This window comes from Durio zibethinus, chromosome 15, assembly GCF_047325235.1.
Source record: "Durio zibethinus cultivar Kanyao isolate XHJ-2024 chromosome 15, ASM4732523v1, whole genome shotgun sequence".
NCBI classification, from domain to species: domain Eukaryota; kingdom Viridiplantae; phylum Streptophyta; class Magnoliopsida; order Malvales; family Malvaceae; genus Durio; species Durio zibethinus.
Window position 1 is genome coordinate 15,729,174 of NC_143176.1, and position 24,178 is coordinate 15,753,351.

General features: G+C 26.8%; 1 non-coding gene and 1 pseudogene across 1 annotated transcript; one reads left to right on the plus strand and one right to left on the minus strand.

Annotated features, from left to right (window-relative positions):
• Positions 1-711: 711 nt before the first annotated feature.
• LOC149514715 (small nucleolar RNA R71) lies at positions 712-818 on the plus strand. Its single transcript, XR_016328384.1, has one exon. It is a non-coding gene; the product is annotated as a small nucleolar RNA R71 (small nucleolar RNA).
• An 18,496-nt stretch (positions 819-19,314) lies between these two features.
• LOC149514716 (cytochrome c oxidase subunit 6b-2-like) lies at positions 19,315-22,382 on the minus strand (annotated as a pseudogene).
• Positions 22,383-24,178: the final 1,796 nt, after the last annotated feature.

The following is a 24,178-nucleotide window of genomic DNA, read 5'->3' on the forward strand; positions in this document are numbered from 1 at the left end:
GGTTGGATTCAGTATTACTAGGCAAAGACCTACAAAATGGTTGGCTATAACTTGGGCTAGTTGACCTATTTGATTTTCAAAATTTTTTATTAATGCAATTTAATTTTAGATATTATCATTGTTAGCTTTCATCAATTGGGACAACATATTCTCAAAACTAGGTTTCTTTTCTTAGGCTAGATTGTAAGTTGGTAGATTAGGGCAAAAGTTATTGTTTTGGTTGTTGGTGGATTTATGGTTTGGTTAGTTCCAAGAAATATTAGGGTGGTTTAGCTATCCAAGGTTATAGGTATTGCTATATAAATTATAGTTGAGCTTAGATTGTTGGATAAATTGGACAAGTTCTATCTTAAATTGACATCTTTCACTAAAATAAGGTCATTCATAGATATCACAAGAAACAAAAAGACTTTAGATTGCATTCACATGGTTGGTTTATGTTTAGGCTTTTAAGGCTTCTACCTTTTTGGTTAAAGTAGCTAACTAGGAGTTTATGGAAGTGATTGCATCAATCTCAAATAAACCAGCAGATTTCTTACTTACCTTTATCTCCATGCCCCATTAATAGTTGTTAGCAGCTATCTCTTCAATCAACTTATTATTTCCTAAAGAGTTTTACTCATAATTGCTTATCTAATAGTTGAGTCTAAAGTGATTATCATGGGTGGTATAAGACCTTTGTAAAAAATTTAGATCTGAAGCCATTGGGGTAATCCATGATGTAGGCACTTCTTTAGTAATTCTTTGAATCTTTCCCATACATCATATAGTGTTTCACTATATACTTGTAAAAATATGGTGATCTCATTCCCCAACTTGACTGTTTTGACTGGTAAGAAGAATTTCACTAAAAATTTATATAGCAAATCATCCTAAGTTGTGATAGAGCCAGGTGATAGTGATGTCAACTAACTTTTTACTTTGTCCTTGAAAAAAAAAAGACAAAGTCTTAGTCTAATAGTATTATTAGAAACACCATTATAGCAAAAAGTATAGCATAATTCAAAAAAAATAAAAAGGATGAAGGTTTGGATCATCGCTTGGTAATCATCTAAACTATACAGAAGTTTAGACTATTTGTATTATTGAAAGCTTGATCTCAAAGTTGTTTGCTTGAATAACTAGCCTTCTAATGGATGGTTGAAAACCATCAAAATTGGGAATTGCATAATCCTTCAAAGTTCTTTAAGCTTTATTGTTTGCATTAGCCATTGTTATTGGTATAAGTGGTACTAATTACTCTTTTCTTCTTCTTCTAAAAATCCTTTCAATTTCTTAATCATTTAGAGCTAAGTCAACACTTTTAGATCTACACATGCATATAAAAAAATATTGAAGAAAGTAATAGCAAATAAAAGAAAAATAGTTTAGATTACAAAAGTTTAAAAAATTCTTATTGACATTGAAAATATCACTATAATCCCTAATAATAACGCAAAAAACTTAATTGTTGCTTTTTGTAAAGTCTGCAAGTGCACAAATCAAGTAATAAAATGGAAGTATTCCAATATCATCATCTAAAGGATTATAGATTGTAAATATTGGGTTGCTCTCAATTACCAAAGGTGAAATCTTAAGCTCTTTATATCTAAACAAATGAAAGATTAGATTTGATTGCAAAATAAGGAAAATAGAAAAATAATATAAGCTTAGATCTTGACTTCACCAACAGTCACCTAAAAAGTAAAAGAAAGTAGCCAAAAAATAGATATAAAAGAAATAACAATTGCAAACTTGAAAACAAAGAAAAATTAAGATTGCTAAATGCTTTTAGTAGAAAAAAGTATACTTGAATTAATGATTGCATAAAACTAAACTTGTAGAACATTAAGAAAATAATGGTTGAAACTTATAAAAAAGAATAAAGAAATGGTAAATCAAACTTTATAAAGAAATAATGCTTGAAAAAAAAGAAAGAGATCTTTGAAAAATAACTACTGCTTGAATTGAAAAAAAGAAATTAAAGAACAAAGCTTTTGTTATTGACAAATTTGTCACCTAAGCCAATAACTAATCTAAAGAAAAACTAAAGAACTAAGAAAAAAGAAAGTGAAAAGAGAGAAGAAGTGAAAGATGATGAAATAAGTGAATGGCCTTGCCTATTTATAGGTATAGGTTCAACCATAAGGGGATAGATATACAAGAATTACATTTAAATTCAAATACTAAGAGATTGAGTTAATCTTCATCTTCAAAGTACTTAAACTAAATAAGACCTTGGTCTTGGATGAGTTTTGGCTAAATGAGGATCTTGGGACTTCATCTTAGCTATTTGATCGTTGCTTGCTTCCATCTTGATTCAAACTTGTAGATAAGTTCGGCTAAGGCAGGATTACAAAATCATGTGATTAATTTTTATCCAAACTCTTTTGATTCACATGGTAAGAGTCCTACCTTTATTATGATTCTTCAATAAACACATAAAAGAGCCTTCATTGCATAAAAACTTCTTTGGCTAAACAAGGTGGTGTCTAAGTGAGCTTGAAATTACTTGAAGTTATCTTGGATTTTGTTTTAGCTAAATGGATATAGGAAATAGCAGTCCTTGTGCATTTAAATTTCTTCAAGGCTAAACAAAAGAGTCATGGTGTAGCTTAACTTCTTTTAGCTACATGGAATAGAGTCTTTGTGCTTTTAAAATTGCATGGAACCTTCTTGAAAAATGGATATGGTCGAATGCTGTAGTAGTCCTCCATGGATGCAAACTCTTATCTTGGTCACTTAAACAAGCCCTAATGCAATTGAACTTCTTAAAATTCCCTTATTTTGGTGCATGCTCGCATGGATGGATGAAATTAGGCCAATAAAGTTCAGCTAGCCTTTGCTCTTATATGGCTAAATGTGCCATTGCATGCATGGATTGTATGTTTTCCTATCCATAGGCTTTAAACCCTAAAAATGACAAAATTAGCATTAAGGCATAAAAAATCAACTAAATTTTAAAATTTTGCACCCATTTTGCTATACAAATTTGCTATATTTTTAGGTGCTATCAATATGCATGAGATGTAATGAAATATTTACATGAGTGATGAAATGTATATGTATGACTAATGCAAAATACTTATGTGAAATGCACTAGCGTATTATATGTATAAGACATGTCTATATGGAACGTAATACGTATTATGCTGACCTAATGAGGTTAACACTACTTAAGATACGCAATGAGGTGGAATGCATGCATTATCTATTATGACATGCATGAGATGGAATGTATGTACCATCTATCAATATGTTGATGAAATGGAATGCATGTACTATCTATTGATGTGAATGAGATAAAATGCATGTATTATCCTATTATGAAGTACACGAGATGAGATACATGTATTATCTTATTATTTTCAATCATGATAAAAATGTATGAAAGAATGAAATGCAAAACATTAAACAACATTCAAACTCAAAGGTTTTTTTTTTTAAAGGAGAAAAAAATTCAAAAAAACAAACATAAAATGCAATCACACTAAATGACTAGGATTTAAAGATTTTTTTTCCATTTCTATTCTTTTTGTTTCTTTTGTTTTTTTTTTTTTTTGTTTTTTTATGACAAGGAAAAAATTCAGGAACATAAAAAGAATCACACAAAATTGACTAAGATTCAAAGATTTTTTTCTTTTCATTTATGAATTTTATTATTAAGCCAATAGACAAATAACTTAAGAAAAACCCTTTATTCTTCTCTCTTTTTTTTTTTGGTTGCCAATTTTGGACACTAATCAAATGAATCAAACTATATCAAAAAAGAAATTTTACTAGAAATATATATATTTTAATTTTTTCTTCTAATATTTTTTAAACACTAAGGGTTGTTTTTCTTAATGATTCTTTTCTTTTCCTTTTTATTAAAAGAATTAATACAAACCATCAAATTAACAAAAAAAAAAAAACAAGAAAAGTAAGGGATATTCCTTTATGTGACTTATTTGAGGTAATTACTATGGAAAGGGTGAGACATGGCTCTACCTAGGGCTAGCTCCCTAAATTTCACTATGTTGGGTTGGGAATTGATGCATCTAAAAGTTCTCAAATTATTCCTCACATCATCATCTATCACAGAGTACTATGGCACCCGATTCTCACCCATTACAAGTTACAAGTGGAAAGGATTCAATCTAAGTAGAAGTGTTTTATTAGCTATTGCAGAGGTTTACATCTCATGAGGGTGTAGCTACTTTACTTCCTTCTAAACAGGGTTAGAGCTCGATTTAAAAGCTTGTGCATGAAATACAATATGAGTGTATGCGAAAGAACATATAAACCTTTCACATTTTCCTAAAATGCCCATTTCCTAAATGCCCCACAAATATTAAAAACAAAATAAAGAACAATAATATAAAATAAATTACATAATTAAAATGTGCATCAAATGTATTAATTAAAATATATATGAAATGTGAAACATAATTTTTTTTTAGTTTTTTTTTTAAACAAAGAAATTAAAATCAAAACATTTTTTTCATTTTGTTATTTTTTTTAACTTTTTGAAAACAAGGAAATTAAAATCAAGACTTTTTTTTCAATTTTTTTGATTTTCTTTTATAAAAATTTCCACTTTTTAAGAAAACAAAAAAATCAAAATCAAGGAATTAAGATTAAATACTAATTAAGACCATTACCAAAATTTAGAATAATATGCAGCCAATCTTTAGCCTGACTCTTTAAAAATGTATCCCCAATAAAGTCACCAAGCTATCGTGACATCTTAGGTCCCAAGGGCGGGCAAGCTATAAGCTTGATGAATGGGAGAATTTTGAAAAATAGGGGCTAAATATATTTTTGATAAAAATCAAAATAAGGAATGGCCACCAAAATTTTTTTAGGGTGTATTGGCCATCCAAAAATCTTGTTCTTTTAATAAAATATTTCAAATGGGTTTAAAAGTTTTATAAAAAGAACAATTTTACAATCTATGAATCAGAATTTAGGTCCAAAAGTTGGTTATACGTAGAGAAATATTAGCATCGCTATAGTGCCCATTGAAGATGGTACCAATTGATTTCTTGTTGTCTTTTAATTTTGGTTAAAATGGAAATGGCCCCATTTTTTAATGTTTAAAATTAATTCCCTTTTTTTCTTTTATTTTTGTTGAAAACAAATCAAATTTAGAAAAAAAATAAAAACATTTTTTTTTATTTTTGGATCAAAATGAAAACACTTTAAATATTAAAACACTTTTTTCATTCTCTTATAATTAGGTAGAGTTTCAAAAATATATCTAATTTAAAGGTTTCCAAATTACCTCACTAAAACCAAGATAACATCTCACATAAATGATAATCACGAGTCTCCTATAGTTAAGCCTGATCTTGATGACTATATTTAATTAAAATGTTATCTTCTTTAAAACAATTTTCTTTTGAAAACTAATCTTTAAAAACAAATGCATGAGATGCATGAATATAATAAAATATTATGAATGCATGACAATATAACATGAATAACAAAGTATGAATACATGATAATATAAAAATGTATGTGATGATAAGGTAAAATGAAATGCAAATGCATGATTAGTTTTAGGGTTTGAAGGTTGGTTTGGTGTTTGGGTTTTTTTAGGATTAGAGTTTAGGGTTTTAGGATTTAGGGTTTGGGTTAGGGTTTATGGTTTGGAGTTTAGTTTAGGGTTTAAGTTTAGACTTTGTAGTTTTAGGGTTTTAGGATTTAGGGTTTGGGTTAGGGTTTATGGTTTGGAGTTTAGTTTAGGGTTTAAGGTTTAGGGTTTGAGGTTTAGGGTTTAGGTTTTAAGATTAAGGTTTAAGGTTTAAGGTTTTCATGGAATTTAGGGTTTTTAGGGTTTTATGAAGTTTGGGATTTAATAAGATTATGCATGTGACAAAATTAAATTATAAAAATGCCATTAATGATTGTATTTGACAAAAACATGACATTAAAAAATAATTACAAACCAAGGTATTTACAAAATTAAATCACAAACAAAATATGCATGAAAAAACATAGAAAAATATAGTAAATGCAAAATTTTTCAAGCTTGAAAGTATGTTCTGCCATTATTCTTCCTAAAAACTAGCCAAACAACCACCAAAAAAATCATTAAACAAACTACTAAACTAATATTTTTCATTGAAAATTTAATCAAACACATTGAGAACTTGGTAAACATAGCAAAAACACAACCAAATACATAGAATCAAACAACATTTAATAGAAATCAACAAAGCAAGAACATGAGCCAAAAAACCAAACATACATCATTATCTTACCCAAACTCAAGCAAATAACAAGTAAACTAGCAATCCAATCAACTTATACATAATTTAAAGCAAGAAAACATTCAAAGAAAGCCAATAAGAGGTTCAACCATAGTGGGAGAAGCCTTGACTAAACCTCTAACTTGGTTTCAAAGGTGGATTTGAATTTTTTTTTTTGGTTGCTTAATTCTTTGATGTCAATCACAACTATGGTTTAGCTAAATGGACTTTGAACCAAGATTGAATAAAAAAAGAAATTATAAACTTTCAAGAAAACAAAAGAAAAAGAAAAATAATACGAAAATGTGATAAGAATGTAATGAAAATGCAAGAAAAGAAAATTTCTAACTTCTTCTAAGCTTTCTTCAATTTGTTTTTTCTCTCTTTTTTTCCCTCTTTTTTTTCACATTTTTTCCTTTGGTTTTCTCTCCTAAATTTTTTTAAATTATGTCCAGCTCTTCCTTGTTGCAGAAATGTGATTTGTTTTTTGAAATAGATGGTGCAAATATCTCTTTGAAATTGAATTTTGACCTTAGGATAAAAAAAACCATCAAATGGCTAACATTTCACCTTTTTTTTTGGAATCAAAAAGCCAATTTTCACCATTGGATCTACCTTCCTAATGTGATCTAATGGTCTAGATTTTTACTACCTAATATGTGATTTTTAAAGCTTTTGGATCAAGTGAAAATTTCAATTTGCCCATAATACAAAGTTTTTTTTATCTTGAGGTCATTTTCTTGTAAATCATGTTACCGTCTTCATTTCTGAGATTTTAAAACACCAAAAATTATGAAATATTATGAAATTAAAATATGAAAATTTTCATGAAAATTCGACTATAGGAAGGTCAAATTATAAAATTAGCCCTTAGGAGTTTTATGTAGTTTCAAACCTTTTGAGGTACTACTATAATTTCAAAAGTATCAAAAGTCATCAAATATTTTAAAAGCATGATCTGAAAGATTTTGCAAAAAAATGACCTCAAAAAAGTCAAATTACAAAATTACCTTTAAAAGGCATTTTGGTAATTTAACACCTCTCGAAGTACAATTAAGGTTTTCAAAATTTTAAAAATCATTAAATATTTTCAAATCATGATATGGAGTGTTTCATGTAATTCTGACTTTGAAAATATCAAATTACAAAAATATCCCAAAAAGGTATTTTGGTAATTTCACACCTTCCAATGTGCGATATGATTTTTTAATACATAAAAAATCATCAAAAAATATTAAATTATGATTGAAAGTTTTCACAAAAATTCAACTTCGAGAAGGCTAAATTACAAAAATATCTCTAAGTATTTTGGTAATTTTATACTTTTCAAAGTACAATCAAACTTTTTAATGCTTTAAAAATCACAAATTTCAGTTTAAAACCACAATGATCTCAATTTGATTGTGAATTTTAAGAGTTGACTAGAGTTTTATTTGTTTTAATCGATTTGGCCAAATTTGACCAAGTTTGACCAAATTTGACCTTGGGGCATTTTGATCAAATTGATCCAAATTTTAATTTTAAAAACTTGTCAAAATTAAAGAAACATTGGATATGAACTGGGTCGAATTTTAAAAATTTCACAAATGATCAAGATTTTGCTCTGACAAAATTAGGTATCTGCATTAGCTGTAGAAAAAAATGATTTGTAAGAAAATTTTAATTCCAATAATATTAACATATAGTAATATCTATATTTGTGGTCATAGTTAGTCTTTTGTAATCTTTGATGTCTTTGAAATTTGTATTTCAAAATCAAAAACTACAAAATAACAAAAGTATACTATGATGAAAGCTTAAACATTCTTTAAACTATTAAAAATGTTTGACCTCCTTTATGGAAGTGTTAGTAAAAAATAGAAAAAAATTTAACTACTTCTGCCTAGATGATCTCTTATGCTATTTTCAAGCTTTAATTATTCCCTTTCCTTTGCCCTGTGTAAGACAGTTATTGTGTTTTTAAAAAATATATGTGGATATAAAGGCTAAAAATGGGTGTATAAGTCATGATATGTAGTATTCTTACTTTATTTTAGGTTTTTTATGATAACTCTATGGAATAGAGTTATTTCAACGCTTAAATGAGTGATTTTTTCTTAGTTCTTAGCTAAACAATACTCTTTTCACTCCTAATGTGCTTAAATTGATGTTTTGTAAGAAATCTTAAGGAATCTTGGAAGTTCTTAATCTATGTTGATACATTTTTGGTACCTTTTAAGTGATTTTGGACTTTTTTTGGTATGTTCTTAATGATTTTTGAAATTCTTGAAGAATCTTGAAATGTAAGTGTTAAAATTGTTCAAGATATGCTTTGCCATACCTAATGGATTAAGAATTGTTGAATCTTGATGAAAAATTATTAAAATTTACACAAGAGTCATAAAAGGAGTTTCGACCATTATAAGGTGTGTAATTTTAACTTAAACTCAAGTTCATGATAGTTTATTAAGTGCATAACGTATGGAATTTTATGGATGACATGGCAATAAGTCCTTTTTAATTAGTCAAAAAAGATGATTTGGAGACTTATATGGCATGATGACTTGGCAAAGGATTTAAAAATCTCTCCAAATTGAAAAAGTCTAAAAAGCCCTTGGTATTCCTAGTCAAAAGAGAAAGTCTTACCTTGATTAGTAAATCTTACATTGACTTAAAAATTCTACTTTGAATTGGTGTTCCTATTAAGGGTAGAATGTGCATGAAATTTAAAGAGAATAAAGAGATTAAAATAAAAAAAATATTCTTCATTTCAAGAGTTCAATTTGAATTAGAAGTCTTCAAGAAACCTTCAAGAATTGCATCAAAGTTGAAAAGATTAATACTCTAACTTTTCAAAAAGCTAGCTGCCAATACTCTTCTCAATTCTAAGAAGTTCAAGGCTAGAAAAAGTGTTCAAGATAAGCAAGTCAACATCTTATTATTAAAGCTTCGGTCAAAGCCTATCCATTTGAAGAGATTCACTTCAACACATTTAAGATTCAACTTAATAAGACTTCTTCACTTGAGAAATTCACTCAAGTCAAATTATAAGCTCTTTAAGAGTTCAAATTTAAAGCAGTCGGTCATAATCTATGGTTTCTTTGTAAGTTTTTCTTATAAATAGCTACCTCTAGGTTCAAGAAAAAGCATGGTTGGGCTAATAGACCAATCTTTACTTACTTAACTTTCCTTTATTATTCTTTTATTTTTTTTACTCTTTTAAGCTTGTTTTAGTTTATAATTAGGGTGACAAACCAATCTTTCTAATTGTTTAGCTTTTCTTTAGTTTTCAAAGTTTTTAAGCTTTTTTTAGTTTAATTTCATTTTGTTCAAAGTTTCAATTAAGTCTTCAAGTCAATTTAAGTTTTTGTTTTGTTTTAATTCAAAGCTTTTCAATTCATGCTCTTACTTTCAATTCGTCTTCAAGTCTAATTTGTGATTTACTTTAAATTTGTTTTTGATTTATTCAATTTAAGTTACATAAGTTTTATTCACTCTTTACTTTGCTATTTTGAGGTTTACTTGGTTAAGTTTAATTTAGTTTGCAAATGTTTAAGTTTAATTAGATTCAGTTTTAAGTAAATTGGTTGTTTCTTAGTTAATTCATCTTAATTTAATTAGTTTGCATGCTATTAGGGTTAATTAGTTTAAATTTAAATTAATTGAATAAGTTTAAGTTTGATTAGAAATTATTGCATACTTTTAGGGTTAATTGGTTTAATTTGAATTCTATTTGCTGCCATTTAAGTTTAATTAGAGTTATTTAAGTTCTTGCATGTTAGTTAAGTTAAAATTAGATGTTTTAAGTTTAAACAAGTTAATTTGCATTTGAATTAAAGTATATTAAGATTATTTTATTTTGTTTTGGTTTAATTCAATTAGTTTAATTCATTTTTAGGTTAATTGGTCATTTTTGCATGTTTAATCATTCACTTAGGTTGTTGCATTAGTTATCCATTAATTTTGATTATTAATTCTAAATAAAGCATATATTTCATATATTTAGGTCACTATTTGCATCAAATTAGGTTTGGTTTAATCATAATTTGTTGTTATTATATGTTTTATGGTTATTTACATTACTTTAGCTTCTGTTTAATTAGTTTAAGTAGTTATTTGCATCTTATTTGATTCCTCTAAATATAAATAAAGGTGAGACAATTTCAATACTTAAATAACTCTTTTACAATCTTTGTAGGAATGATCTTTGCATACTACTTGTTCAATTTGTGTATTGTAAAAAATCAATTACATGCCTTAATTTTCATTTTTATTTACAGTTTTGATTTACTTAAGTTACTATTTAAGTTTAGTTCCTTGTTTTTGCATATTTAAATTTCAGTTTTAGGTTGTTATCTTGTTTAATTAGATTTTTGCATATGTTAATTTTATGTTTTGATAAGTTAAGTAGTTTAATTTAATTCTTGCATCTCAATTTCAATTTTTTTGACTATAATTAGGGTGTTATAATTTTGGTGCTTAGTATTAGCTTTATTTACAATTTTCACGAGAATGATACTATACTCATCTTATATTACTTGTTACGATCCATGCACTTGTTGTATCCATCACTTTACAAGTGATTTTTCATGGAATATTTCTTCAAAACTTGAGTGCTTTTTGGTGATGATGGATGTTGTATAAGATACTAGCAGAAGTGACAAGCTAGAAGTGCAAGTACAATGGATGATGTAGAAGGTTGCTAGATGGTGAGCTTCATCTTTTTTATGTCATCATAGTCAAATAATTAGAAACTTGTTTAATTTCTTTTAACTATTTTAAAAGTCAGGCCTATTTTTAAAGTTTTTTCAGTGTTTTTAAAGCATGGATAAGTCTTGGCAAAATCATCTTATCAAATTTTTTAGGCCTTATTCTAATATATTAGCTCCAATTAATTTCTATGTTTGCATGTTAAATGCTAAGATTTCCATTTCCCTAGTGGCATATTTGATTGACAGCTCCAGTACAATGATACAATATGAAATGTAATTTAATATTTGAAGGTGGCTACATGCAAGTATGATTTATGTAGTTTATAACAAATGAACTTATATGGGCAGTGAGATTTTCTCATGATGATCAATGCACCAAAATTTTCTAACTAAAAAATGAAGGCTAATAGTGCATTGATTGCATGCATTGTAAAACCAACCATTTGGTGCTTCAACACCTATGATTATGAGTTGCAACTCATGTTTGATTTGCTATTTAAAAAAAAAAAACAACTATATAAGATAAAAAAATATAAAAAAATTGTGATAATATTTTAGAATAACTCTATGGATTGGTTAAATATGTATAGTTGTTGTATCCAAAGCAAGTATTTATGAGACTATTGCATTCCTTGTTAGATTTTGGGAAGGTGGTTGTAGTTGATAAACATTTTGTTGTTGGATGAGTTGCACGTTGATCAATTCATTCATGTACCTATTTAAGAGTTTTTTTGTGAATTTAGGTATATTATATTTAAAATGAATAGCAGCAATATATGAAGTTTGAGAAATTTAGCTTGAATTATATATACCTATTTTCAATGAAGTACTTTTTAGAATGCCTAAATCAAGGTATATTTTGGTTGTTGGTGATGAGGTAACATACATAACTCTTGAAGTACATTTCACATGAGTTTTATTAGTTGTGTTTAAAAATGATAATATAAGGTTTTTTTTTTTTTTAGAAGGTTGCTATTTGCACCCCAACTTCTTCTCTTCACCCCACTATATTAACATCCAATTTTTTACTTAACACACCCCAAATCTGAAACATAAATTTTTTAAAAACCAAAACACTTCATCTCCTTCAATCAAAAACCCTAAAAACCTTAAAAGATTAAGCCCCAAATAAAGTCCTAATCACCCATTTGATCTTAGATAGCTTAGAATTAGAGGTAAATCATTTGTTCTTTCCACTTTTCATTTGATTTCATGTTTAGTTTTGTAAGATTTAGAATTTTAAGTTTTAGGGTATGATTTGAACATTTCATAAATGAATTTCTAGAAATTATTAAAGGTTTCCAGGAATGAATGTCTACAATCATTCATGAACTTTTGAAAATTCATTTCCAGAATCTCTTAAAGGCATTTGAACAGCCATTTTTGAAAACCTTTAAGAATTTTCAAAAGGAGATTTCTAGAATTTCTCAATGGTTTTCAGACACTAATATTTGGAAGACTTAAAAAATTCCTAAAATGGATTTTCAGTGTATTGAAATGTTTGTAGAAGCCATTGCTCCCAGTATAATAACATGGCACTATAAAAAACATTGACCCAAATAATATCATCAATAGATTGACAAATTTGGTAATAGGAACCTCTAACCTTTTAGTCAATAAACATTGTTTGTTTAATAACATTTGCAACATTTTTGTAATTCTAACAAATGTGCATCTAAGAGGCATTGTTGAGTGTGAAGAGGTAATCGTGTAAGTTAGCTGTTGCACTATGTATGATGAGGCAATCACTCTCCATTTCAGCAATTTGATTATACCATAATGTTTCATGTCAGCAACTTATCACCTATAAGCCCACTTACAAGGCAGCCTATTATTGATAGGAATCATTATGGTGGTATCAAATTTGGTGAGATAAAACATAACTATCTCATCTCACATAGTGTAGTAACCAATTTGCATGAATGTCTTTTCAAAATTAGCAATTTCTCTTAAATGCACATTGGTCAGAATTAAAAAAATGTTGCAAATATTATTGAATAGATGACCAAAATATTAAAGGTCTCTACTATCGAATTTAAATAGCCCATACCTTAAAGAAATCATTAAAGACCCATTTAGAGATCACAGTAAGGGAAATGTGATATTCTTTCGCCAGACACTGATCAAGAGATTGAAATCTACCTTCTCATACCTAATGCAACAAAGAAACTAAAGCAAAAAGTTACTTTCGAAAATGCATTTTTGGATAATTGCAATGCTTTCTGAAAATGCATTTTTGGATAATTGCAATGCTTTCTGAAAATGCATTTTTGATACAGAGAAGAAGTTTTTGAAAATAAATTTTTGATACATTAAAAAAACTTTCGAAAATGAATTTTCGGTAATTTTTGTTCAATTTTGAAAATCAATTTTCAATGAATAATTTTTTTTAAATGAATTTTCGAAAGTTATTGAAAAGAAGAAAATGACGTGAAGGACAAAAAAGTAATTGACTAATAGGTATTTAAGAAATTTCATTAAGGTTAATTTTTTTTAAGTGTAGTGAGAATTTTTTTGGGTATAAAAAGAAACACTTTTTTTTTTTATAAGAAACGAGTAAGAAGTTATTACACATATATGATTTGATGCTCATCCCTGTAAAAATAAAGACTAGATTGATTATCTAATTCAACATTTTTCTTTATTTATTATATGCACCAATTTTTCATAAAAAATTACTTATAAAGTATTAGGCCTAAAAATAACAATGTTATATAAAAAAACTAATAGATTAAAGTTTATAATCAATTGAATATGTAAACTAAATTTCATTTGATGTCATTGTTTGCCATAGGTCTTGAATATAAGTATTTTCCTTCTCAACCTCATCATTTCTATTGTTCAAATGAACTTTTGTTATAAGGGTCAGAGATGAAACAACTCCAATTACATCTATAAAATGAAATGGTGTAAGGTTAAATTACAATTTTAAAAAATGTTAAACTAGTTTGTGCAAAACATTTGGTTCAAAAGGTAAGATATTGATTCTGTCACTCAGACCAATATAAGGGTAAAAGTTAAAGTGATAGCCTGGATATGGAGCCAAATTATCCAAAACTTTTTCAACTTGAGTACCTTTTATGAAAATTGCCATTATATTTGTAGGAACAACATTAAAGCAAGTTTTAGACTTGGTAACTCAATATTGGCTAATGAGATAGAGGGAACCTTTTTAAAGATAGCAACTAATTGTGGAATATCTGTGTTTTTTGCCATGAATTGCATAGCATTTTCCTGTGAAAGTATATTAGTTCAGTATCTTTTATTTTGATCATTGTGTAGAATATATTTTGATATTGTTAAATTCTTTGTTAAAGGAAATACTTTGTTATCCACAATTGAAAAATCCAAGCTTCGCAAGAAGTCTAGTTGTTTAGGTGTTTTTGATTACCAAAGTAGAACAATTCTTATTTTCATAAGTGGTGTTGGCTTGTACATTTCCAATTCAATGGAGTAGTGTTAATTGTCATTGGGTTTTGTCATCTCTTGTAAGGAAAAATAAATTTAATAATCTAATTGCAATTGTAAAATATAGATATGATTGAAATTCACATTCTACATTTACATATTTCTTTCATACTAAAATGTTTCTATATTTATATAACAAATCATGACCATATATGTATTAAAAAAATTGAAAGAATATACCATGAGTATAAGGAGTAATAAATACATATATATATATAAACAAATATGCATTATATGTGGAATACAAAGACAATACATATAAAAAATAGTATAATACAAATAAATTTTTATTATAGATTCTTAAAATTTTAATTGTATATTACATTTTTTGTTTCATTTCTTTGTTGTTCTTTTTTATTTAGTATTAAAATTTTTAGGTCACGGCATGATTTAACCCTAAAAAGTGCAACATACAATTATCCATACATGAAAACATGCCTAAGTAAGTATAGTCCAACATTACCAAGTGTTTAACATTGACTTTTATTGATGGTCATAACATAAGAAGCCTTATTATGATCTATTTTTTGTTAAAAGCAAATGGCCATTTCTTATTTTTTACTATGAGAACTAGTTTAGGTATAAAAACTTTACTATTAGTGAAAGTGACAAACAAAATTTTTCCTTTTACAATATTTAGAGCTAGTTACATGATAAACAATCTAATCCCATTACATTGGCCAGAACTTTAGTTTATATTGCTAAGGAGCATGATCACATCACCTATGTTAAAGGTCAAGCTTATGGTTAGGAAAACCAGAGAACCTAAAAGAGTTTAAAAATTCAACTAGATGTAACAACTATTGATCTATGTGATAGTTTGATACATGTGAAATTTTATCAACACTATAATACGTTGTAGTCTCTCTCCAAGATCAAATCAAGCACATAAAAATTGATGGAGTCAATGTTATCATTATAAGGACTGACAATTTTTCTTTGTTTAAGATAATCCATTTTTGCAAAATTTGCCTAAAATGCAACATAAACAGTTGATACAATTACCTCATTGGATTTTCAAAGTATGAAAGCATCAAGTTTTCAAGTATTTTAATCTAAGAAAGATCTTTTTGATCACTATGACTGTAAGCTCTAATCTTGTCACCTCTAATGTCTAATAACCATTATGCAATGTTTGTGATTTCAATTACGTTTTCTTTATTTAAACTTGTCTAGAGTAATCTCATGTTTGTTTTGAGATGAAAGATCTTATAGTAACTTCACAAAGAAAATTGGTTTATAGAAACAACTATAATTTTTTACTTACTTCTAGATTCAACAATAGGAACTGTTTAATTCTAAGTCTTTTTTCAACAAGATTGTTTTTCATCCAAATGACATTTTAATTGGTTGGGAAGGGTTTTCACTCATGATATCTCATAAAGGTTTGTTAAGACCTTAAAATAATTTTTATGGATAATTAGAGCTTTATCCCATGCAATTAGACTGTTATTTTATATTAACACAACAAGTTAGATACCTATTTTAATCTCACATGTATTATATATTCATTAATATTAAATGTATCATCTCACGTGCATTATTCTACTTCCAAGTAGACATAAATAAGCAATTTCAAATGATGCCACTCTCAATACAATCCTCTCAATCAATTTTATGCCAGAAATTATAGTATTTCACAAATAAGTTTTTCTTGTGCCTTTATGTCCATACATAAAGAACATGCCTCTTTGATGACTTTCAACTAATTGTTTAATGCATTGATATACATGCATCTATTTTGCATTTAAACTCGTAAGGCACTGCATATGTTGTTTTTAATAAAGTTCATTTAGGTTTTAATTGACCTTTTCATGTATCAATATATTTTACATTACAAACATGAAAGATCTATTAGCCATTAGCTATTTGAATTTTAAGAGCAAAATGCAATTCTTGTTAAAAAAATTATTCGAGTTCCATGAAAAAATGAATCTTTAGTTTTTCTTCTAGAATCTAATCGTGAGTAGCTTTGCATGCTTGTTTTAGTCTATACTTAATGTCTTTAGATAAAAAAAAAACTCAATAGTTTTCCCAAAAGGTAGTTACATTGGCCATTATACAAAACATTATTATAGTGACAAATAGCTACCTTAATTGTTCTTTTGTGGCCTATTGTATTGCTTGTGTCAAGGCTTTAGTTCATTCTCTATTACCACTAAGTAATTCCAATGCTCGGCATACTACTTGAAAGGTGAGATGAATTACATTAGCAAATATTCTCAATTCCCCATAGGTTTTGAACCTTTAATGACATTCAAGAGCATTTGTATAAAATATAAATCCCCTGCTGTTAAATGAACATAAATGATTCTTCACATAGCTTTTTTAGGTTATATTTTTTACTATCTTATCTTTCTTTTTACCCAAATCCATTGAGTTGGAAAGTCTGCATAAAGTAATTTCCTTACATCTTCATGCATCTAGTTTGTTACCATTCATTCTATCAACATAATCCTTGTGATATCTAGTCTTTGAATGACTCTTTTTAACTCATCTTGATTAATGAAACATACATTTTATTCATTTACAAGTGGATCACTAGTTTTTCCACCGATGGTTAATGATGACGCATATCAAATGCGAACAACTTATAACATGCTTTATAAACAAATGAGCATCTACAGTTGAGGTAAATTTTTATTTCATCCCTTCGATGCTCTTCGATTATGCAGCTGATTTGTATTTAGTTCAAAGCTTTTAACAACTATCCTTGCTCTATCTGGTCCCTTGTTTATATACTTGAATATGTATTTAATGACATTTAACTTGTTGTAAATTTCAAAATTAATATGTGTTTGATATTTAACAACTAAATTACACTATGAGGGACAATGAATCTATTATCCAATTTTACATTAATCTTGATAGCAACATTCCGTAAAGAACAAACCCATCTTTTTTTATCATTGTCTCAACCTAACATTACTTAGGAAAAAACTTAAAGCACACATCTTTTAACATACATAGAGCTAAACAATTCACAGCACCATGTGGCCTATAAATCATAAAAGTTGTAACAACCCTTTAACCAATTGGATTAGGTATCTTGTCTAGTATTTTTGCTAACATAATTTATCAATGATAGTAATAGTAAAGGGTTTGTCTTTAGGATGAAACTAGAGGAGTATGTGTGCATAAGGCTACCAATGCTTTTGAAATTCAATAGTGTATGTGACTATAAAGAAATAAAGCAAACCTAATGTTGGAAGAAATTTTTTGCACCTTATGAAAGGAAATCACACAATATAATAATAAAGGAAAAGATAAAAAAATAATGTATATTTTGCTTACCTCCCAAAATTATGCTAAAGTGTTTCTTTTTTATAAATTCTTCCATAAAACTATGAAGTTTCAGCCTAAACACCTTTAAAACAATGTATGGTTTAATGTTTGCCTTTTAGCCAAGTATAAAATTTATTACTTTAATCTTCGACCACTTTTTATTAGAATAAAATATGATTAATAAATCTAAGAAGCCATATTATCAACAAATAACCATTATATCCTAGTAGTTCTAAAAAAGGTGACATGGGTTGCCAGTGAGTTGCCAATGAAAGTTACAAAAAAAATTATGTACTTGTTGGTTGAATTACCTTGCACATCTATTTCTACCATATCATCTTTTAACCCTTTGTAAATTCCAATCCTTATACCTTTTTTTATTGTTTTTAATATACTATAGCGATAACATCAACAATAAATTATTGAAAAAGTTTGCCACCTTTTAACAATGTATTTTGTGTGGTTATAAGTTACTGAATGATGTAAGTAAATAACTCTCTTTTAGTAACATTCTATCTTTTTGGTTTTGGTTTGGCAATGGAGTTTATATATTCAATGTCAGTGTTGAAGCCATCTTTTTCATAGATAAATAACAGAGGATATTACATAGTCATAAAGGATATATGCAATTTACTTATCTGTTTAAGCCCACCTATTTGGTATTCAACAATAATATAATATTTCTCAATGACTGAAACTAAATTTTAAAATATGTTAGGCTTAATCCAAAACAATTACAGCATGGGTTGAGGCATAAAATGCCTAACTTCTTTTTTATGCCTTTTTTCCATCCATAAAATAACATAATTTTCAAACAAAAAATAAATATAAATGCATCTATAACAATATATATTATATTATAATCATAAAAACTAATAATAAATCCAAATAATAAACTTTGTTCCTACTTAGCTCCTTAATAGAGCTCAAAAACTTCAAGTAAACAATGAATTCGTAACAAATCATTAAGAGAATAACACTACCAGAAATATGATTTTTACTAAAGAATTTTTTTGTCGGTAAAAGTAAATTTTTTGTTGGTAGTACTTTTATCGACATAATTACCAATGAAAAATTCTGTTACTATTAAGCAAGTTGATAATGCCTTTTTGTCGGTAAAAGTTTATTTTCATCAGTAATTACTATTGGAAATCCATCAGTAAAAAGTTCATCGATAATTATCAACAAAAATACATCTCTAAAAAGTCAATTTTACTAACCAAAAAATCCATCGATAAAAAACCATCGGTAATTTATCAGTAATTTTATTGCTAATTGATTGAAAATGGTCACTAAATGGTGATTTTTTGTTAATAGTCAATCGGCAAAAATATAATTTCATCCATAATTTGATTAATTTTGTCTATAATTATTTAAGAAAATTGTAAATTAAAATTAATATATATAATTATTTTAAAAGATTATTATTTCTATTATTATTAATAAAAATAAAAAATCCACATATCGAAAAGCAGGTTCATGAAATAATACATCTTCATTGTGCATCAATGCTTAATAAATTTAACAAATCTTCGTTTGTTGCTTATTAATTCAAAAAATTCAAGGATAAACATTGAAACTAGCTAAAGACAATATCAAGAGAGCAATATCAATTCCCCAAGCCATAAAAGGATCACTACATTTCCTATATGTGATCATAAAGGTCCCTAGAAAGAACCATTCTCTTATGCACATTCCACCTCTTAACCTATAGCAATTTGAGCAACATTTAAAATATTAAAATGGAGAATATGAATCTACTAATCAGTAGGAAAAAGTACAAATACAAAAGTTTATAATTCTCAACATAAAACAATACAGAACATTTGGCATGGAAAAAATAAAAAGCACCTATAATTTATTTATTCCCTTAATGTCATAGTATAATTTATTTCTTATTTACAATTATTTGTTATACATCATATAAAATCATAGATTTTGTCACAAGTTTTATGAATGATGCCATGACATATATAAAAAGTACTTATGCTTATGAACAGAAAAACTTGGTACTAAAAGCCAAAAAATAAGCACATGATAATAAAGTTTATATAAAATATACTTATATATAGCATAAATTCCATTGCAACAAGACAAACTCTTGTTTACTTATGATAATATAAAAAATTAGGTATACTCACCCATTTTTCAGGATAAAAAGATTGATAATATTTGGCAAAGCTTTCATATTGATTAGACTCTTCACTCTTTGCTACCAAGCACCTATAGTTGATTTTAACATAAAAAATTACATTTCACAGTTTTCTAACAAGGAAACTTTTGAAAATTAAAAAGCATTGTACTTACCTATGAAACTCAATGTAGTGGGCAAAACAATGTCTAGTTTGATTTGTTGTAGGGAAATGGAAGTCAACTGGGATTGTTTTTAGTTCAACATAGGACTATAAAAGGAAAAAAGATAATGTGGAAGAAATGTGAGAACTAATGGATGATAACTTGATGTGAATTTGTTACTTACCAATTCAAAGTGAAAGTTTCCAATTATAATAGTCCATAATCATTTACCAAAGTAGAAAAGATAAATATGAAATCATTTTGCAAGGTTATACATTAATCTTTTAAAGAAATTATACAATAAAATAAATATACACACTCATAACTTTAGAAGCCAACTAGCATGAATATGTACAGAGCATTTGTGGCGGCCAATAGGCTTCCATGCGAAACAAACAAGAAAAGTTATTTTAGTTTCTAAATGCCATAGAAAAGGTATTCGAAAATTCTTATGGTAGAATGAAAGTATCATCTGATTCATAGTTCACAAACAAATTGATGGAGCATAATGGCAATAGCCTCCAAAGATGTTTATAAGAAGTCTTAACCTAAGCTTTAAATTTGGTACTTGTCCAATGATGAGAGCTTAGTTAAAAGCTTAAGTAGGCTTTATCATTCATTTTAGAATAATGCTTAAGGTCTATATGTGTGAAAATTATAGGTTCTTATCTCATTCCGATTTCTAGCCTTTTAAATGGGAAGAATATTTTTAAAATTTTTTAGTTTGCTTAAAATCATAGATCTAAATGCCTAAGAGACATTTTTAGGCCTTTTCTTACATTGTTGGGTTTTTATTATAGTTTATGTATCAACATTTTAAATCAAGTTTGTTAGTTTGTTAATTGGTTAGTTTCCTAATAAAAGTCTCAAGTATCTATTAAAGTCCTAACTGCACCAGGATTGCTAGGATTCTATATGTAATCTTTTTATTGAAAGTTAGACTTACTGTGAGAAAATTTCCAACATTATTTTTTTGGTGATTGTCTGATAAAATCAACCTCTGATGTGATTCTAAAGGCCAAAGCCTATATGATTGCTTTTTATTATTTTGCTACACTGTTTACATTTACAACCAGCCCTAGATTAACCTCTTTAAACCAAGTATTTTTATTTATCAAACTTTACCACTGTCAAGTTCCCAACAAACTAGTAATTAATGTTCATAGACAAGGTTCACAATACCAAAAAAGCCTTAGAACAAGAAAAGTTGTCTAACATAACAACCTTCTTAAATCATAAATGATCTAAAAAATACAACTTTATTAAGTTATTAGAAGAATACAAGCTAACTATTTGATTTTTCTTATATATATATATATTCTAGGTCAAAAAGTTAGAATAAAAAATATATATTAAATTTAAAACACTCTACACTTAAACTTGACTTTTTGCTTTTACATCCTAACTTACCTTTAGATAATACTTTTAGTGGCATAAGTCCACTACTATATTCTAGTATTCTTCAACTACTTCAAAAGAAAAAATTTTAATTGAATTCCCTAACTATACCTTGTCTATATCAAAATCAACAAGCTAAATAATGAAACTATACCTTGGTAGAGAAAGTGAGTTCCAAACAAGCTTAAGTGCCAGCAGTCATGGGCAATCATGGGTTGAAGGGCTCATGGCCTCACAGCTCAAGGATGATGAGCAAAGGGTAGTACAACACCAGTCGACAATGTGGATTTGAGATAGAAAAAGAGAGGAGAAGGAGAAAGGGGAGGAAAGAGAAAAAAGTTAAAGATTGAAATCGGGGAAGAAAGGAAAGGGGAAATGGAGTTTTTAGATTAAATAACCTTTACTGACGAAAAATCCGTCAGTAATTCAAAATGTTTTCCAACTTTTAGTAACGAATTGCAAAAGAATTTTGTCTGTAATTCATACTTTTAGTGATAGATTCCATCAATAATTTATCACTAATAGAAAATTTTCCTCCCATTTTAATTCAAAAAAAAATTAAAAAAAAAGTCAAAATTTTTTTACCATGAGAAAAATTCGTCGGTAATTAGCCTTTAAAAGTTTTAGCAATGAATTACAAATAGATTATTTCTGTTGGTAAAAAATATGCCAATTGCCTATTTTTTCCATGACAGATTCACCTACAAAATACTGAAGGAAAAAAATCCACTGGTAAATTCATTCAATGAACTATCGATAAAGAGTTTTTAATTTTTTTCCCATTGGTAAACTGTTGGGAATCCATTGGTAACTACCAACAGAAAAAATCCATCAAAAAAATTCATCGATATTGCTTTTATTTTTAATCCTATAAGCTTAGATAAATTAGGAAACCTGTAAGATTTGATCTTACATGCATTAGTTTTCCATGACACCCATTGTCAACTACTAATTCTTGCTAAAATCAACTTTAGAACACCTTCAAGTTCTTCCCTCCTCGATCAGTAATCCATTTCTCCTCTCCGTTCATTATAGGGAACACTTAAAAAAAAGTTCAATGTTTGTTATTAGCATTTCTAGTTTCTAATATTATAAGATTAGAAGGAAATTTAAAGGCAAAAGAAGTGGGGAATGAGAAACAAACAAAAGAAAATTTTAGTGATTAAGAATAAGAAAGCACAATGATAACAAAAATGAGAGCTTTATTGCTTTGAGAATTGAAAAATTAAAAAATTAAAAAAGAGTTTTATTACTCAAGATTGAAACAAAAAATAATTAATGCAAGGTTTATTGTAAAAGGGCCCATGAAAGAGGGTTTTTCCAATTACATGTAAGAATCAAAAGAAGGTAAGAGTTGCTACTGTTCTCAAGAAAAAAAAGTGTTAACTAATTAACCCTGGGCAACTGTCAACCAAAATTTTAATTAGAAGAGATTACTTTCATCTATTGTTATATGTAACATAAAGCAACTCTAACTTAATAAGAAAATTAAAATTTTGAAAATAAAATAATTTAATGTAAATTTTAAATTTATTTATTAAATAAATTCATTAAATAAAATTATTTAATAAAATTAAGATTTAATTTATAAATTAAATAAACCTTATTAATATTTATAATAAACATTAAAGTTTTAAGTTATTTGTGCCTTTATATTTACTAGTATTTCTTACTACATGTGTCGGACGTGAAAACTTGTTATTTTATTCAGTTTTTAGCATATAATTATACATTTTACAAATAAATAATACTAGTATATTGTATATTAGTGAAAATCTATATTAAAATGTAAAATTTATTCTGTGTAAATTATATTAAATTAATAAAAAATTATTATTTTTAATATAAATGTAAAATTAAAATTATGAAGATAAAGAATTCAATGTAAACTTTAATTTTTTTTTTTGTTCATCAAATAAATTTATTTACTTTTTAAGGTTAATGAAAAATATCAAAACTTTAAAGATAAAATAATTAAATGTAAATTTTAACTCTTTTATTTATTATTATCAAAAAAATCCATTTAAACAAAATCTTTTAGTAAAATTAAAATTCTTACTTAAAAATTGGATAAATCTTATTAATAATAAAAAATATTTACAATGACAATTTAAAAATATAGTAGACAATAATGACTTAATGTAAACTTTAACTCTTTTTTATTTATTATCAAATAAATCCATTAACAATAATATTTTGATGAAATTAAAATTTTTACTTATAAATTGGATAAAACTTACTGATAATAAAAATATTGACGAATTTAGAAATATGATTAACAACAATGATATTTTTATCAATTCAAAATTTTCTTTCACATTCATGCTTTCAGGTAATAATTATATATATAATTATAGTATACTTAATAAATTTTATATAAAAATAAACATTTTTAAAATATACATATAAATAATTTTTTTTTAATTTTAAATGAAATAAGTATTCTTGACACAATTTTTTTAAAAAATATAACCTATTTAAAATACAGAAATTCATATAAAATGTTGCATTAAAATATAATTTTTAAATTCTAAAAACTTTCAAATATAAATAATATTAGAAATAAAAGTAAATAAATTGGTAGATGGTATATAGAAAGTTAAGTTAATTCATATAAGCTAATAAAGCATATTGTATAACTATTTAGTGGAAAAGGCTAATAAATTTATATGAAATAAAATAAAGAAAATAGAACGCAAAAAGCAAAATGATTATAAAAACTTTTGATTGATCAGATAAAAATTGTAAAAGTTATGAAAAATATATTTTGAGTCAATTCAGAAACCCAACATTTTATAATCTAAATGATGGACAAAAGTGATACAA